This window comes from Lampris incognitus, chromosome 18 (assembly GCF_029633865.1).
Source record: "Lampris incognitus isolate fLamInc1 chromosome 18, fLamInc1.hap2, whole genome shotgun sequence".
In the NCBI taxonomy this organism is placed as follows: domain Eukaryota; kingdom Metazoa; phylum Chordata; class Actinopteri; order Lampriformes; family Lampridae; genus Lampris; species Lampris incognitus.
In genome coordinates, this window is record NC_079228.1 from 3,971,431 (window position 1) to 3,988,532 (window position 17,102).

The 17,102-nt window shown below is 48.8% G+C and overlaps 3 non-coding genes and 5 pseudogenes across 3 annotated transcripts; all 8 read right to left on the minus strand.

Moving 5' to 3' along the window:
- Positions 1 to 498: 498 nt before the first annotated feature.
- Positions 499 to 618, minus strand: LOC130129391 (5S ribosomal RNA). Its single transcript, XR_008812011.1, has one exon. It is a non-coding gene; the product is annotated as a 5S ribosomal RNA (ribosomal RNA).
- An 8,916-nt stretch (positions 619 to 9,534) lies between these two features.
- Positions 9,535 to 9,654, minus strand: LOC130129185 (5S ribosomal RNA). The gene has a single exon (XR_008811967.1). It is a non-coding gene; the product is annotated as a 5S ribosomal RNA (ribosomal RNA).
- A 1,515-nt stretch (positions 9,655 to 11,169) lies between these two features.
- LOC130129231 (5S ribosomal RNA) lies at positions 11,170 to 11,289 on the minus strand (annotated as a pseudogene).
- A 703-nt stretch (positions 11,290 to 11,992) lies between these two features.
- On the minus strand, positions 11,993 to 12,102 carry LOC130129354 (5S ribosomal RNA; annotated as a pseudogene).
- Positions 12,103 to 12,809: 707 nt separating this feature from the next.
- LOC130129357 (5S ribosomal RNA) lies at positions 12,810 to 12,919 on the minus strand (annotated as a pseudogene).
- Positions 12,920 to 14,425: 1,506 nt separating this feature from the next.
- On the minus strand, positions 14,426 to 14,535 carry LOC130129397 (5S ribosomal RNA; annotated as a pseudogene).
- Positions 14,536 to 16,049: 1,514 nt separating this feature from the next.
- Positions 16,050 to 16,159, minus strand: LOC130129399 (5S ribosomal RNA; annotated as a pseudogene).
- A 702-nt stretch (positions 16,160 to 16,861) lies between these two features.
- LOC130129192 (5S ribosomal RNA) lies at positions 16,862 to 16,981 on the minus strand. The gene has a single exon (XR_008811974.1). It is a non-coding gene; the product is annotated as a 5S ribosomal RNA (ribosomal RNA).
- Positions 16,982 to 17,102: the final 121 nt, after the last annotated feature.

A 17,102-nucleotide genomic window follows, 5' to 3' on the forward strand; every position in this document is an offset into this window, starting at 1 on the left:
ATCAAGTCTTTATTGAAGTAACCGATCTCACGGGTAGAGCAGGAGTCGGCTCAGTGGCAGGTAGGCAAGCAGGCAAGCAGGCAGGCAGGCAGGCAGGCAGGCAGAAGTCCATGAAAGGCGACGTTCCAGCCAAGACTGGACCACAGTGGAGGCTTTTTAAGGGTGATGATCGCGTTGATGTCAAGGGCGAGAGGCTGTGACAGCGAACGCTTAGATGTCAAGGCAAGTCCAGGGAGAGAGGCTGTGACAGGGGGGGGTCAGCAGGTGTCAGAGGCAAACGCTTTGATGTCAAGGGCGAGAGGCTGTGACCGCGAACGCTTTGATGTCGAGGGCGAGAGGCTGTGACATAAAGCTAACTAAGATACAGCCATTGAGAAGACTTTTTACTGGTTTCTGACCCAAATGTTTGTCTGGTTTCACCTATACGTCAGATTTTTCAATTGGAATTCAGTAAAAGAAAATCAAAGTACTTTGAGATGATCGTAGGGCGGGATAAAAGGCTTACAGCACCTGGTATTCCCAGGCGGTCTCCCATCCAGGTACTAACCAGGCCCGACCTTGCTTTAGCTTCCGAGATCGGACGAGATCGGGCGTTATCAGGCTGGTATGGCCGTAAGCCGTCGAGCTTGAGTCTTGCAGCTTTTTCATAGATGATTTGGCCGCCGACCTTCTTCTTTCTGTTGGCACCTTGTTTCCCCACTTTCATCTTATGACAAACTCCATCACATCCTATCGCTTTTGCTGTCCAAGGAGTCACGTTTGTAATGTAAAAATATGACTTAAAGTGTCACGTATCAGGAACGAACCCAAACGCAGACGGGACAACCAGGTATGGGAGAATCAAGTCTTTATTGAAGTAACCGATCTCACGGGTAGAGCAGGAGTCGGCTCAGTGGCAGGTAGGCAAGCAGGCAGGCAGGCAGAAGTCCATGAAAGGCGACGTTCCAGCCAAGACTGTGTAGCACACTTGATAAGAATGACACTTACAAGGGCTGGTGTTTTTGTTGTTTTACTCCATCTGTCAAATAGACATTACAGAGGACACGTTTTCAGAGCATGGCTCACTATACGAACGGCAACACTCATCTCCAATTTATACACAATAAGAGCACCAAATATATTCTTCCATAAATTCACATTAGTCTAGCCTACCGCGAGCAAAGCTAAACAGTATATAACGTTACGGAACATGGGGGGATCAAAATAGCAACACACATAGGCCTACCTTCATATTTACACAGTGTGGAGACACCAAACATAGCAAAGGGACAGACTAATCACACCTACAGACAATGTCAAAGCCAAGCTACAGAACAATGGGTTCAGACCGCGGGAGCTATGGCTATGCTAACGTTAGCAACTCGCTAGCAATCTAGCTAACGTTAGCCAGTGATATGACGTTATCAAAATAAATATGAAAGTCCCTTCGTGGGTATTTCTAATAGGCATCCATATCCCACCTACACATCATATTTAATCACCATCCTAATTCCATATGTCTAACTAGTCTGCTTACCTGTCAAATAGACATTACAGAGGACACGTTTTCAGAGCATGGCTCACTATACGAACGGCAACACTCATCTGACGACTCTATGTCCCAGAGTGCACGGCGAGAGCCAGCACTACGTCACACAGGCTAGAAGCAATTAACCTGCAGTGCCCTCCTGTGGCGAGAACCGGCTATCACAACAACACAGCAGACAATTCTCCTCTTTACTATTAGTGAGTGGTCAATGAAGGTAAGTATATAAAATAAAAAATAGATGGGGGGCTACTAAATCCCAAGTACCCCACACTCTCCCCTCAAAAAGATAATGGCGTCCCGACATAACAAATCTACCAGTCCACATTGCATAACTTTTCATTGAAAAGATAGGTTATTACTAAGCAGGAGTCAATCTGGATACTGTACTGTAATCAGTCATAACATATAACACACATCTCCTATTAATGGTATATGTTTGCAGTAAATAATGTGCACTTGAATCCACTGCTTCGTCCGTCTTGAGGCCGGGGAGCTATAGTATCTGACTAAAAGCAAATAACTTTGTAATAGTAATATCCCTGGTGGTAACAGGTGTGTTCTAAAACCCCAATGCTACAGTAACTCTGTGTCTGGTGATCACAGGACAACTAAAATCACATAGCTATAACAATTGTAACATATCAAAAGTTTTTTTGTTTTTTGTTTTTTTTTTGTTTTTTTTGTTTTTTTTTTTTTTTTTCATTTATTTATTTATACTGAGTTGTCTGATATGCTTATCTACCAGACACACTAGGCTGCCCTAGTCTGTGATAAGTAAACACTGGTGTAGGTTTTCTATTTCTCAAAGGATATGCTTTTTCTCTGGCAGGCTGCACAGCTTCCCCTGGAGGAGGCTGCAAGGCATCTTCTGGTGGAGGCTGCAAGGCATCTTCCAGGCTCTTGTCGTCATCGGGCTCATCCTCTTCTTCAGCTCCAGATGTCTCGCCATTCTCTGACACTGTCCCATTGTCCTCTATTGTTGCAGGCTGCTCCGCAAAATCCTCTTCATCTTGACCGTCTCTTTCCTCCGGATAGAACTCCAAGGCATCTGGGCTCAGCTGACTCTGGATCCGCTCACTGGCTCTGACTGTTGGTCGTCCCACGATGCATCTCCAGTTATCCTCATCATCTGAGTCACTGTCCTGTTCCTGGTTCCACTGCATTTGTCTGTCTGTCTTCTTTCTCTCCCGTCTAGGTTTCACAGGTAAGTCCTCTTCTCTTGGTTCCACCGGCAGGAAGTCGCATGGCAGAAGAAGGTTCCTATGCATGATTCTGGTTCGTCCTTTTCCATTCTCCGGCTTCAGCTCATACACAGGGCTGTCGGCGTGCTTCCTCTGTGTTACTACATGCACCTGGTCCTCCCAGAATGGTCTTAATTTCCCCGGTCCTCCTTTCTCGTTCAGGTTGCGGATGAGAACCCTGCATCCGGGATACAGCTCTGTCCCGTGGGCCTTTTTGTCGTATAGTGTTTTGTTTCTGGCCCCCTCCTTCCGTGCTGTCTCTGATGCTAGGCGATAGGCGTCATTCATGCGGGCCTTCCACTTCTCTGCATATTCTTGAGGGGATAGTGCCTGGTCCTTTGCTCTAAGGCCAAACATCAGGTCAATGGGAAGTCTTGGATTTCTGCCGAACAACAGATAGTAAGGTGCAAATCCGGTCGCTTCATTTCGGGTGCAGTTGTATGCATGTATCACCTTTGGGAGTGACGCTTTCCAATCCGTTTTCGCAACCGCTGGCAGGTTTCTCAGCATCGCCAGAACCGTTCTGTTGAAACGCTCGACCTGACCATTTCCTTGCGGGTGATACGGTGTTGTGTGAGAACCCCTGACTCCACTGTACTCCTGCAGCTTGGCGAAGAGCTTATTGTCAAACTCCTTCCCTTGGTCATGGTGCAGCGTCGCCGGGAAACCAAATCTCAGCACAAAGTCCCCGAATACCTTCTCTGCGGCGGTCTTGGCAGCTTTGTTTCTGCATGCATAGGCTTGAACAAAACGGGTAAAGTGGTCCATAACCACCAGTATATACTCGTACCCTCCCTTACACTTCTCTAAGTGTAAGAAGTCAATGGAGACCATCTCAAATGGGTGTGTGGTCACGATGTTGGTGAGAGGGGCTCTGGTTGGTTTGTTGGGGCGCTTGGTCTTCAGGCAGCTACACACCTGTGTGATGTAATGTTCCACATCTTTCTGCATGTGAGGCCAATAGAAACGGTCCCTCAACAGGTGCAACACCCTCTCCACGCCTAGATGGCCCAGGTCTCTGTGCAGTTCTTTATATACCAGCTCATGGAACTTTTTCGGCAGGACTAGCTGAGTTCGGGTAGCTGTTTTCCGGCGCAGGATGCCATCATCATCAAGGCACAGCCGATGCTTCTCTCTCATGAGTGTCGCAACACCCCTGCTCGCACACTGTGTTTTTCCCCGAGGCCACTGATTGGAGGTTATGTACTTCAGCACCTCTCCAATGACAGCATCCTCCCTCTGGGCGTCTCTCACCGTCTGACTGGGTATCTCTGCCACAGGTGATGTATGTTCCTTCTCAAACTCGGCTAGTGCTGTGGCTATGGTTACCGGACACATCCAAGGCTCAGCTCTCTCCAGCTGTACTGACAGCACCTGGGTCACACTGTTCATGACCTCGGGGTGTACTTCTTGTGAACAGGTCTGCATGTACTGCTCCATCGGCATGCGTGAGAGGCCATCTGCGTCCCCATTGGCTCGTCCAGGCCGGTACTTGATAGAGAACTGGAAATCGGCTAACTCTGCTACCCACCTGTGGGTGGTCGCATTCAGTTTGGCTGTCGTGAGCACATAGGTGAGGGGATTATTGTCTGTGTAGACAGTGAATGATGGAGCGTGGTAGAGGTAATCTCTAAATCTCTCACATATGGCCCATTTCATCGCGAGGAACTCCAACTTCCCTGAGTGGAGATGGTAGTTCTTCTCAGGAGTTGTCAGTGTCCTAGACCCATACGCGATGACTGCCAGCCCACCCTGTGACTGTCTTTGATACAATACTGCCCCGAGGCCCTCTCGTGACGCGTCGCAGTGAAGGATAAAGGGCTGTTCAAAGTCTGGGTAGCCCAACACTGGTGGCTGGATGAGGAATTCAATCAACTGACAGAGGACCTGTTGGTGTTCAGCTGTCCACTTAACTGGGTGAGAGGAGGGCAGATGGTCTCGGGAGCCCTTCCTCCCCTTGTCCTTTCTCTTTTGTTTGAGCTTCCCCGCTGCTGTCTTCTCTGGGGTGAGGAGGTCATAGAGAGGCCTTGCGATTCGGGAGAAGTTAGGTATGTAGGGCCGGTAATACGAGATGAATCCCAGCATCTTCCTGAGCTCTCCGATGGTCGTAGGTTCTCTCTCCTTCAGTGCCTGGACCGGGGCCACATCAGCGGGGTCCATTGTGTATCCATCCTTGGTCACAAGCCTTCCCAGGAACCTTACTTGGTTTTTGAAGAGTTCACATTTTCTTGCCGTCAGCTTGATTCCATGGCTTCTGTAGCGGTGCAGTACTCTTCTCAGGTGCTGGAGGTGTTCGTCGAATGTGGTTGAGTGGACCAGGTTGTCATCTAAATACGGCTGACAAATGTTGTCCCTCAGCCCAATCAAACATTCCTCCATGGACCTCTGGAACTCTGCTGGTGCTGAGGACAGTCCGAAGGGAATTCTCACCCATTCATATAATCCCCACGGGGTGATGAATGCAGTCAGTGGACGGCTGGACTCCTCAAGAAACCCCTGGTGATATGCCTTCCCCTGATCCAAGACAGAAAACCAGGCACTCCCCTTCAGGCTGTCGAGCATATCCTGGATGCGTGGTATTGGATGGCGGTCTGGGATGGACCTCTTGTTCAACTCACGGTAGTCACAGCAGAGGCGGAGGCTCCCATCCTTTTTCCGCACACACACGATTGGGCTTGAGTAGGGTGATTTTGACTTAGTTATCCAGCCTCTGTTCAGTAAATCCTCGAGGTATTCCTTCACTTCTTTATGAAGAGGCTTTGGGACTGATGTGTATGTCCGCTTCACCGGTGTGGTGTCACTCAGGCGGATCTTGAGCTGGAGTGATGGAATAGTCCCCACATCATGGTCATCGCGTGCGAACACACTACTCTCCTCCCGCAGTAGCTCTCTCACCTGCAGTTGTTGTTCAGGTGTCAGGTGGTTCAGAGGGACAGGCGGGTCCCATAGATCTTCCTCCTGGTGTTCCGTCTTGACATCACCTGGCCCTTTCAGCTTTGTTGTGTCTCTAATCACAGGTCTTCGTTCTGTACCTGTTGTGGAGGTCCCTGGGATGACTGGGTTCACTGTACTAGTCCCATCCACATCCAACGGCTTCACGGCGGCAGGGTAGATGGCTCTAGTTCTTTGGGTCTGCCCCAGGGGAGTCCGTGGCGGCAGTGTGATGTCATGAGCTGTGACGTTAGTCACTGGGACAGCGATGCGTGACCAGGTTCCCTTCTGTAAACATACAATGTTTTCATCCACCTTCAGGCCCTCTGGCCACTTTGGGTTCACATTAGGCTCAAAGAGGACGTTCTGGTCTGCTTGGAGGGGCCCTGCTCTAACACCACACTTAACAATCTTTGTCTGGCCCGCCGGAATAGTCATGCTTTCTCGGCCCACTTTAACCATCCCCTCACCTTCCATATCATCTTGGCTGTTTATCAGCTTCACGAGGACTTCAGCCTTCTTGTAGTCAACCGCGAACGCAATGCTTAGTGCCTTTGTGATTACACTTGATGGCTGTCCAGCTCCAGACTCTAACAGGTGTTCAATTACATTGTAACCGATGATCGGTTCTTCTGCGGTGCCCTGGTGTGTGGTTACTAGTATTGGCACAGTGAGTTCCATTGGTGGAGTCTGAGTGGTGCTATTCGGTGCTAACTGGACAGTCACTTCCACCCATCCAGAGAAAGGAATGGTTGTCTGGTTTGCTGCTTTACCAGTCAGGGTGCCAGGGCCAAGGATCTCTTCTGTGCTTCTCACCTTGGTGTGTGGGAGATGTTTTCTCCTCCATTCTTCACTGATTAGGCAGACCTGCGACCCGGTATCCCACAATGCCTGTGTGGCTACACCATCAATGTAACAGTTTATCATGTATTTCTTTCCAATTAGGTTCAGCAGCTGTGACTGGCGTTTTGAGGAGATATGACTCACTGTGGGTGCTTGCTGTTCCCGCCCTGCCTCGTCTCGCTGTCGGGCAGACACTCTGGCTTCTAGTAGCTGAATACTGTCGTCGATGAGCTTGCTGGTGACAGTACAGCTAGACGTGTCTACCTGCTCCGATTTTTCAGGCCTCTGAGCTCTACACCCTCTTGAAAGATGGCCACTCTGTCCGCATTTGAAACAGTGGTTGCACTGGTCGCCCCTTTCACTGTCTTGACAGGCTTTGCATCCGCGCTTCCTCACAGGCTGCTGCTGACGAGAAGGTCTTTGGCCAGAGGAGTGGTTCATGGCTTTTCTCATCTGTTCCATTTCTCCTTTCAGCTGTTGGATTATCTCGTAGAACGCAGACTCCTTTTGGTTCCCTGCCTGTGTCTTAAGGGCTTTCACACTCGCGGATGTTGATGGTGACGACTCCTGACCCCCGACCACTGCAGCTTCCGCTCCTAGATACTGATGTGCCTCAGCTCGCACTTCCCGCACTCTGGTTTCCTTACTGTGGGAGCTCTTCTTGAATTTCCGCTGTCTCTCTGACTCGAAACTTGCGGCCTCTATCATCTTAACAATGAGAACATCATCAGTAGTTGCTTGATCATCGAGATAGCTCTTGAGCTGATATTTTACCTGGTCACTCACTAGCCCAGTTCCCACAGCTCTTAGGAACTTCTTCTGTATCAGTTCAGGGCTGTATTGTTCATCAGAGCCAGGCTCGCTCGCTGCTGCTAAGAGTCTCTCTTTACATGCTATGGCTCGGAACAGGAAGTTCTGTGGTGACTCCTGACTGTCCTGTGTGATGTTGATTAGTCGGTGATATAGGTCCACAGAGCTATCCTCTTTGAAATGGCCTTTCAGAATGGTCCTCAGCTGAGGGAGGGTGAGTTCGGTTTTGATCTCTAACAAGTCACGGAGAGTCAGCCCAGGGCTGATGGCTCGGATTACAGCCTCTATTATCTCCAACTCGCTGTGGCCTTTTCTCACCCCCATATCAATCTGATGCGTAAGATTTATATAAGACAACTTGTCTATCTGCCCCCGTTCTCCTATTTGGCCATTTATCTTAAAGTCTCTGCGTATGGTTACTTCAGGGGGTCGGATTACTGACGGGATTGGGTTTGAAGGTTGACTAGGTCTACTGGGTTCTTTAAGACTTAGTTTCTCACTGAGGCGTGATATCTCTTCCTCAAGCGCTTTTGTGGATGCAGTAAAGCTGGACTGTAAGGCCTGATATTGTTCATGTAAGCTTGCCAATTCAGCAGCATCCTTGTTAGTACTGTCTGCACCTGCACCAGTATGTGACTCCGCCCCTCTCTGCTTCATTTCACTAGAGAGGTCCACTAGTCTGGACAGAAACTGACGTGCTACCTCTTCATCCTCCTTCTCAATTGCTTCATCCACAGTTTCACTAATAAGTCTGATCAGCGCATGCCTCTTTGTCTGGTTTTCAGTGGGGACTTTAGCAATAACACACACCTCTTTTAACTGGTCCAGCCCTAACTGCAGGAGGGTCTCACTCAGCCTGTCTTGCAGTTGCTCAAGCTCCAGTTCCATTGTTGGTCACGTGTTCTCACTCCGCTCCCCACTTCTTCTCCTGACAATGGTGGCAATGGCGCTGATCCCGGGTTTCGGCACCAATATTTGTAGCACACTTGATAAGAATGACACTTACAAGGGCTGGTGTTTTTGTTGTTTTACTCCATCTGTCAAATAGACATTACAGAGGACACGTTTTCAGAGCATGGCTCACTATACGAACGGCAACACTCATCTCCAATTTATACACAATAAGAGCACCAAATATATTCTTCCATAAATTCACATTAGTCTAGCCTACCGCGAGCAAAGCTAAACAGTATATAACGTTACGGAACATGGGGGGATCAAAATAGCAACACACATAGGCCTACCTTCATATTTACACAGTGTGGAGACACCAAACATAGCAAAGGGACAGAGTAATCACACCTACAGACAATGTCAAAGCCAAGCTACAGAACAATGGGTTCAGACCGCGGGAGCTATGGCTATGCTAACGTTAGCAACTCGCTAGCAATCTAGCTAACGTTAGCCAGTGATATGACGTTATCAAAATAAATATGAAAGTCCCTTCGTGGGTATTTCTAATAGGCATCCATATCCCACCTACACATCATATTTAATCACCATCCTAATTCCATATGTCTAACTAGTCTGCTTACCTGTCAAATAGACATTACAGAGGACACGTTTTCAGAGCATGGCTCACTATACGAACGGCAACACTCATCTGACGACTCTATGTCCCAGAGTGCACGGCGAGAGCCAGCACTACGTCACACAGGCTAGAAGCAATTAACCTGCAGTGCCCTCCTGTGGCGAGAACCGGCTATCACAACAACACAGCAGACAATTCTCCTCTTTACTATTAGTGAGTGGTCAATGAAGGTAAGTATATAAAATAAAAAATAGATGGGGGGCTACTAAATCCCAAGTACCCCACAACTGGACCATAGTGGAGGCTTTTTAAGGGTGATGATCGCGTTGATGTCAAGGGCGAGAGGCTGTGACAGCGAACGCTTTGTTGTCAAGGCAAGTCCAGGGAGAGAGGCTCTGACAGGGGGGGGTCAGCAGGTGTCAGGGGCAAACGCTGTGATGTCAAGGGCGAGAGGCTGTGACCGCGAACGCTTTGATGTCGAGGGCGAGAGGCTGTGACATAAAGCTAACTAAGATACAACCATTGAGAAGACTTTTTAATGGTTTCTGACCCAAATGTTTGTCTGGTTTCACCTATACGTCAGATTTTTCAATTGCAATTCAGTAAAAGAAAATCAAAGTACTTTGATATGATCGTAGGGCGGAATAAAAGGCTTACAGCACCTGGTATTCCCAGGCGGTCTCCCATCCAGGTACTAACCAGGCCCGACCTTGCTTTAGCTTCCGAGATCCGACGAGATCGGGCGTTATCAGGCTGGTATGACCGTAAGCCGTCGAGCTGGAGCCTTGCAGCTTTTTAATAGATGAGTTGGCCGCCGAACTTCTTCTTTCTGTTGTCAGCTTGTTTCACCACTTTCATCTTATGACAAACTCCATCACATCCTATCGCTTTTGCTGTCCAAGGAGTCACGTTTGTAATGTAAAAATATGACTTAAAGTGTCACGTATCAGGAACGAACCCAAAAGCAGAAGGGACAACCAGGTAAGGGAGAATCAAGTCTTTATTGAAGTAACCGATCTCACGGGTAGAGCAGGAGTCGGCTCAGTGGCAGGTAGGCAAGCAGGCAGGCAGGCAGGCAGGCGTCCATGAAAGGCGACGTTCCAGCCAAGACTGGACCACAGTGGAGGCTTTTTAAGGGTGATGATCGCGTTGATGTCAAGGGCGAGAGGCTGTGACAGCGAACGCTTAGATGTCAAGGCAAGTCCAGGGAGAGAGGCTGTGACAGGGGGGGTCAGCAGGTGTCAGGGGCAAACGCTTTGATGTCAAGGGCGAGAGGCTGTGACCGCGAACGCTTTGATGTCGAGGGCGAGAGGCTGTGACATAAAGCTAACTAAGATACAGAAATTGAGAAGACTTTTTACTGGTTTCTGACACAAATGTTTGTCTGGTTTCACCTATACGTCAGATTTTTCAATTGGAATTCAGTAAAAGAAAATCAAAGTACTTTGAGATGATCGTAGGGCGGAATAAAAGGCTTACAACACCTGGTATTCCCAGGCAGTCTCCCATCCAGGTACTAACCAGGCCCGACCTTGCTTTAGCTTCCGAGATCGGGCGTTATCAGGCTGGTATGGCCGTCGAGCTTGAGTCTTGCAGCTTTTTCATAGATGAGTTGGCCGCCGACCTTCTTCTTTCTGTTGGCAGCTTGTTTCCCCACTTTCATCTTATGACAAACTCCATCTCATCCTATCGCTTTTGCTGTCCAAGGAGTCACGTTTGTAATTTAAAAATATGACTTAAAGTGTCACGTATCAGGAACGAAGCCAAAAGCAGACGGGACAACCAGGTAAGAGAGATTCAAGTCTTTATTGAAGTAACCGATCTCACGGGTAGAGCAGGAGTCGGCTCAGTGGCAGGTAGGCAAGCAGGCAGGCAGGCAGGCAAGCAGGCAGAAGTCCATGAAAGGCGACGTTCCAGCCAAGACTGGACCGCAGTGGAGGCTTTTTAAGGGTGATGATCGCGTTGATGTCAAGGGCGAGAGGATGTGACAGCGAACGCTTTGATGTCAAGGCAAGTCCAGGGAGAGAGGCTGTGACAGGGGGGGTCAGCAGGTGTCAGGGGCAAACGCTTTGATGTCAAGGGCGAGAGGCTGTGACCGCGAACGCTTTGATGTCGAGGGCGAGAGGCTGTGACATAAAGCTAACTAAGATACAGCCATTGAGAAGACTTTTTACTGGTTTCTGACCCAAATGTTTGTCTGGTTTCACCTATACGTCAGATTTTTCAATTGGAATTCAGTAAAAGAAAAGCAAAGTACTTTGAGATGATCGTAGGGCGGAATAAAAGGCTTACAGCACCTGGTATTACCAGGCGGTCTCCCATCCAGGTACTAACCGGGCCCGACCTTGCTTTAGCTTCCGAGATCGGACGAGATCGGGCGTTATCAGGCTGGTATGGCCGTAAGCCGTCGAGCTTGAGTCTTGCAGCTTTTTCATAGATGAGTTGGCCGCCGACCTTCTTCTTTCTGTTGTCAGCTTGTTTCCCCACTTTCATCTTATGACAAACTCCATCACATCCTATCGCTTTTGCTGTCCAAGGAGTCACGTTTGTAATGTAAAAATATTACTTAAAGTGTCACGTATCAGGAACGAAGCCAAAAGCAGACGGCACAACCAGGTAAGGGAAGAATCAACTTTTTATTGAAGTAACCGATCTCACGGGTAGAGCAGGAATCGGCTCAGTGGCAGGTAGGCAAGCATGCAGGCAGGCAGGCAGAAGTCCATGAAAGGCGACGTTCCAGCCAAGACTGGACCACAGTGGAGGCTTTTTAAGGGTGATGATCGCGTTGATGTCAAGGGCGAGAGGCTGTGACAGCGAACGCTTAGATGTCAAGGCAAGTCCAGGGAGAGAGGCTGTGACAGGGGGGGTCAGCAGGTGTCAGGGGCAAACGCTTTGATGTCAAGGGCGAGAGGCTGGGACCGCGAACGCTTTGATGTCGAGGGCGAGAGGCTGTGACATAAAGCTAACTAAGATACAGAAATTGAGAAGACTTTATACTGGTTTCTGACACAAATGTTTGTCTGGTTTCACCTATACGTCAGATTTTTCAATTGGAATTCAGTAAAAGAAAATCAAAGTACTTTGAGATGATCGTAGGGCGGAATAAAAGGCTTACAACACCTGGTATTCCCAGGCAGTCTCCCATCCAGGTACTAACCAGGCCCGACCTTGCTTTAGCTTCCGAGATCGGGCGTTATCAGGCTGGTATGGCCGTAAGCCGTCGAGCTTGAGTTTTGCAGCTTTTTCATAGATGAGTTGGCCGCCGACCTTCTTCTTTCTGTTGTCAGCTTGTTTCCCCACTTTGATCTTATGACAAACTCCATCACATCCTATAGCTTTTGCTGTCCAAGAAGTCACGTTTGTAATGTAAAAATATGACTTAAAGTGTCACGTATCAGGAACGAAGCCAAAAGCAGACGGCACAACCAGGTAAGGGAAGAATCAACTTTTTATTGAAGTAACCGATCTCACGGATAGAGCAGGAGTCGGCTCAGTGGCAGGTAGGCAAGCAGGCAGGCAGGCAGGCAGGCAGAAGTCCATGATAGGCGACGTTCCAGCCAAGACTGGACCACAGTGGAGGCTTTTTAAGGGTGATGATCGCGTTGATGTCAAGGGCGAGAGGCTGTGACAGCGAACGCTTAGATGTCAAGGCAAGTCCAGGGAGAGAGGCTCTGACAGGGGGGGTCAGCAGGTGTCAGGGGCAAACGCTTTGATGTCAAGGGCGAGAGGCTGTGACCGCGAACGCTTTGATGTCGAGGGCGAGAGGCTGTGACATAAAGCTAACTAAGATACAGAAATTGAGAAGACTTTTTACTGGTTTCTGACACAAATGTTTGTCTGGTTTCACCTATACGTCAGATTTTTCAATTGGAATTCAGTAAAAGAAAATCAAAGTACTTTGAGATGATCGTAGGGCGGAATAAAAGGCTTACAACACCTGGTATTCCCAGGCAGTCTCCCATCCAGGTACTAACCAGGCCCGACCTTGCTTTAGCTTCCGAGATCGGGCGTTATCAGGCTGGTATGGCCGTAAGCCGTCGAGCTTAAGTCTTGCAGCTTTTTCATAGATGTGTTGGCCGCCGACCTTCTTCTTTCTGTTGGCAGCTTGTTTCCCCACTTTCATCTTATGACAAACTCCATCACATCCTCTCGCTTTTGCTGTCCAAGGAGTCACGTTTGTAATTTAAAAATATGACTTAAAGTGTCACGTATCAGGAACGAACCCAAAAGCAGACGGGACAACCAGGTAAGAGAGAATTAAGTCTTTATTGAAGTAACCGATCTCACGGGTAGAGCAGGAGTCGGCTCAGTGGCAGGTAGGCAAGCAGGCAGGCAGGCAGGCAGAAGTCCATGAAAGGCGACGTTCCAGCCATGACTGGACCACAGTGGAGGCTTTTTAAGGGTGATGATCGCGTTGATGTCAAGGGCGAGAGGCTGTGACAGCGAACGCTTTGATGTCAAGGCAAGTCCAGGGAGAGAGGCCGTGACAGGGGGGGTCAGCAGGTGTCAGGGGCAAACGCTTTGATGTCAAGGGTGAGAGGCTGTGACCGCGAACGCTTTGATGTCGAGGGCGAGAGGCTGTGACATAAAGCTAACTAAGATACAGCCATTGAGAAGACTTTTTACTGGTTTCTGACCCAAATGTTTTCTGGTTTCACCTATACGTCAGATTTTTCAATTGGAATTCAGTAAAAGAAAATCAAAGTACTTTGAGATGATCGTAGGGCGGAATAAAAGGCTTACAACACCTGGTATTCCCAGGCAGTCTCCCATCCAGGTACTAACCAGGCCCGACCTTGCTTTAGCTTCCGAGATCGGGCGTTATCAGGCTGGTATGGCCGTCGAGCTTGAGTCTTGCAGCTTTTTCATAGATTAGTTGGCCGCCGACCTTCTTCTTTCTGTTGGCAGCTTGTTTCCCCACTTTCATCTTATGACAAACTCCATCACATCCTATCGCTTTTGCTGTCCAAGGAGTCACGTTTGTAATTTAAAAATATGACTTAAACTGTCACGTATCAGGAACGAACCCAAAAGCAGACGGGACAACCAGGTAAGGGAGAATCAAGTCTTTATTGAAGTAACCGATCTCACGGGTAGAGCAGGAGTCGGCTCAGTGGCAGGTAGGCAAGCAGGCAGGCAGGCAGGCAGAAGTCCATGAAAGGCGACGTTCCAGCCAAGACTGGACCAGAGTGGAGGCTTTTTAAGGGTGATGATCGCGTTGATGTCAAGGGCGAGAGGCTGTGACAGCGAACGCTTTGATGTCAAGGCAAGTCCAGGGAGAGAGGCTGTGACAGGGGGGGTAAGCAGGTGTCAGGGGCAAACGCTTTGATGTCAAGGGTGAGAGGCTGTGACCGCGAACGCTTTGACTTCGAGGGCGAGAGGCTGTGACATAAAGCTAACTAAGATACAGAAATTGAGAAGACTTTTTACTGGTTTCTGACACAAATGTTTGTCTGGTTTCACCTATACGTCAGATTTTTCAATTGGAATTCAGTAAAAGAAAATCAAAGTACTTTGAGATGATCGTAGGGCGGAATAAAAGGCTTACAGCACCTGGTATTCCCTGCCGGTCTCCCATCCAGGTACTAACCAGGCCCGACCTTGCTTTAGCTTCGGAGGTCGGGCGTTATCAGGATGGTATGGCCGTAAGCCGTCGAGCTTGAGTCTTGCAGCTTTTTCATAGATGAGTTGGCCGCCGACCTTCTTCTTTCTGTTGGCAGCTTGTTTCCCCACTTTCATCTTATGACAAACTCCATCACATCCTATCGCTTTTGCTGTCCAAGGCGTCACGTTTGTAATTTAAAAATATGACTTAAAGTGTCACGTATCAGGAACGAACCCAAAAGCAGACGGGACAACCAGGTAAGGGAGAATGAAGTCTTTATTGAAGTAACCGATCTCACGGGTAGAGCAGGAGTCGGCTCAGTGGCAGGTAGGCAAGCAGGCAGGCAGGCAGGCAGAAGTCCATGAAAGGCGACGTTCCAGCCAAGACTGGACCACAGTGGAGGCTTTTTAAGGGTGATGATCGCGTTGATGTCAAGGGCGAGAGGCTGTGACAGCGAACGCTTAGATGTCAAGGCAAGTCCAGGGAGAGAGGCTGTGACAGGGGGGGTCAGCAGGTGTCAGGGGCAAACGCTTTGATGTCAAGGGTGAGAGGCTGTGACCGCGAACGCTTTGATGTCGAGGGCGAGAGGCTGTGACATAAAGCTAACTAAGATACAGAAATTGAGAAGACTTTTTACTGGTTTCTGACACAAATGTTTGTCTGGTTTCACCTATACGTCAGATTTTTCAATTGGAATTCAGTAAAAGAAAATCAAAGTACTTTGAGATGATCGTAGGGCGGAATAAAAGGCTTATAGCACCTGGTATTCCCAGGCGGTCTCTCATCCAGGTACTAACCGGGCCCGACCTTGCTTTAGCTTCCGAGATCGGGCGTTATCAGGCTGGTATGGGCGTAAGCCGTCGAGCTTGAGTCTTGCAGCTTTTTCATAGATGAGTTGGCCGCCGACCTTCTTCTTTCTGTTGTCAGCTTGTTTCCCCACTTTCATCTTATGACAAACTCCATCACATCCTATCGCTTTTGCTCTCCAAGGAGTCACGTTTGTAATGTAAAAATATGACTTAAAGTGTCACGTATCAGGAACGAAGCCAAAAGCAGACGGGACAACCAGGTAAGGGAGAATCAAGTCTTTATTGAAGTAACCAATCTCACGGGTAGAGCAGGAGTCGGCTCAGTGGCAGGTAGGCAAGCAGGCAGGCAAGCAGGCAGAAGTCCATGAAAGGCGACGTTCCAGCCAAAACTGGACCACAGTGGAGGCTTTTTAAGGGTGATGATCGCGTTGATGTCAAGGGCGAGAGGCTGTGACAGCGAACGCTTAGATGTCAAGGCAAGTCCAGGGAGAGAGGCTGTGACAGGGGGGGTCAGCAGGTGTCAGGGGCAAACGCTTTGATGTCAAGGGCAAGAGGCTGTGACCGCGAACGCTTTGATGTCGAGGGCGAGAGGCTGTGACATAAAGCTAACTAAGATACAGAAATTGAGAAGACTTTTTACTGGTTTCTGACCCAAATGTTTGTCTGGTTTCACCTATACGTCAGATTTTTCAATTGGAATTCAGTAAAAGAAAATCAAAGTACTTTGAGATGATCGTAGGGCGGAATAAAAGGCTTACAGCACCTGGTATTCCCAGGCGATCTCCCATCCAGGTACTAACCGGGCCCGACCTTGCTTTAGCTTCCGAGATCGGGCGTTATCAGGCTGGTATGGGCGTAAGCCGTCGAGCTTGAGTCTTGCAGCTTTTTCATAGATGAGTTGGCCGCCGACCTTCTTCTTTCTGTTGTCAGCTTGTTTCCCCACTTTCATCTTATGACAAACTCCATCACATCCTATCGCTTTTGCTCTCCAAGGAGTCACGTTTGTAATGTAAAAATATGACTTAAAGTGTCACGTATCAGGAACGAAGCCAAAAGCAGACGGGACAACCAGGTAAGGGAGAATCAAGTCTTTATTGAAGTAACCAATCTCACGGGTAGAGCAGGAGTCGGCTCAGTGGCAGGTAGGCAAGCAGGCAGGCAAGCAGGCAGAAGTCCATGAAAGGCGACGTTCCAGCCAAAACTGGACCACAGTGGAGGCTTTTTAAGGGTGATGATCGCGTTGATGTCAAGGGCGAGAGGCTGTGACAGCGAACGCTTAGATGTCAAGGCAAGTCCAGGGAGAGAGGCTGTGACAGGGGGGGTCAGCAGGTGTCAGGGGCAAACGCTTTGATGTCAAGGGCAAGAGGCTGTGACCGCGAACGCTTTGATGTCGAGGGCGAGAGGCTGTGACATAAAGCTAACTAAGATACAGAAATTGAGAAGACTTTTTACTGGTTTCTGACCCAAATGTTTGTCTGGTTTCACCTATACGTCAGATTTTTCAATTGGAATTCAGTAAAAGAAAATCAAAGTACTTTGAGATGATCGTAGGGCGGAATAAAAGGCTTACAGCACCTGGTATTCCCAGGCGGTCTCCCATCCAGGTACTAACCGGGCCCGACCTTGCTTTAGCTTCCGAGATCGGACGAGATCGGGTGTTATCAGGCTGCTATGGCCGTAAGCCGTCGAGCTTGAGTCTTGCAGCTTTTTCATAGATGAGTTGGCCGCCGACCTTCTTCTTTCTGTTGGCAGCTTGTTTCCCCACTTTCATCTTATGACAAACTCCATCACATCCTATCGCTTT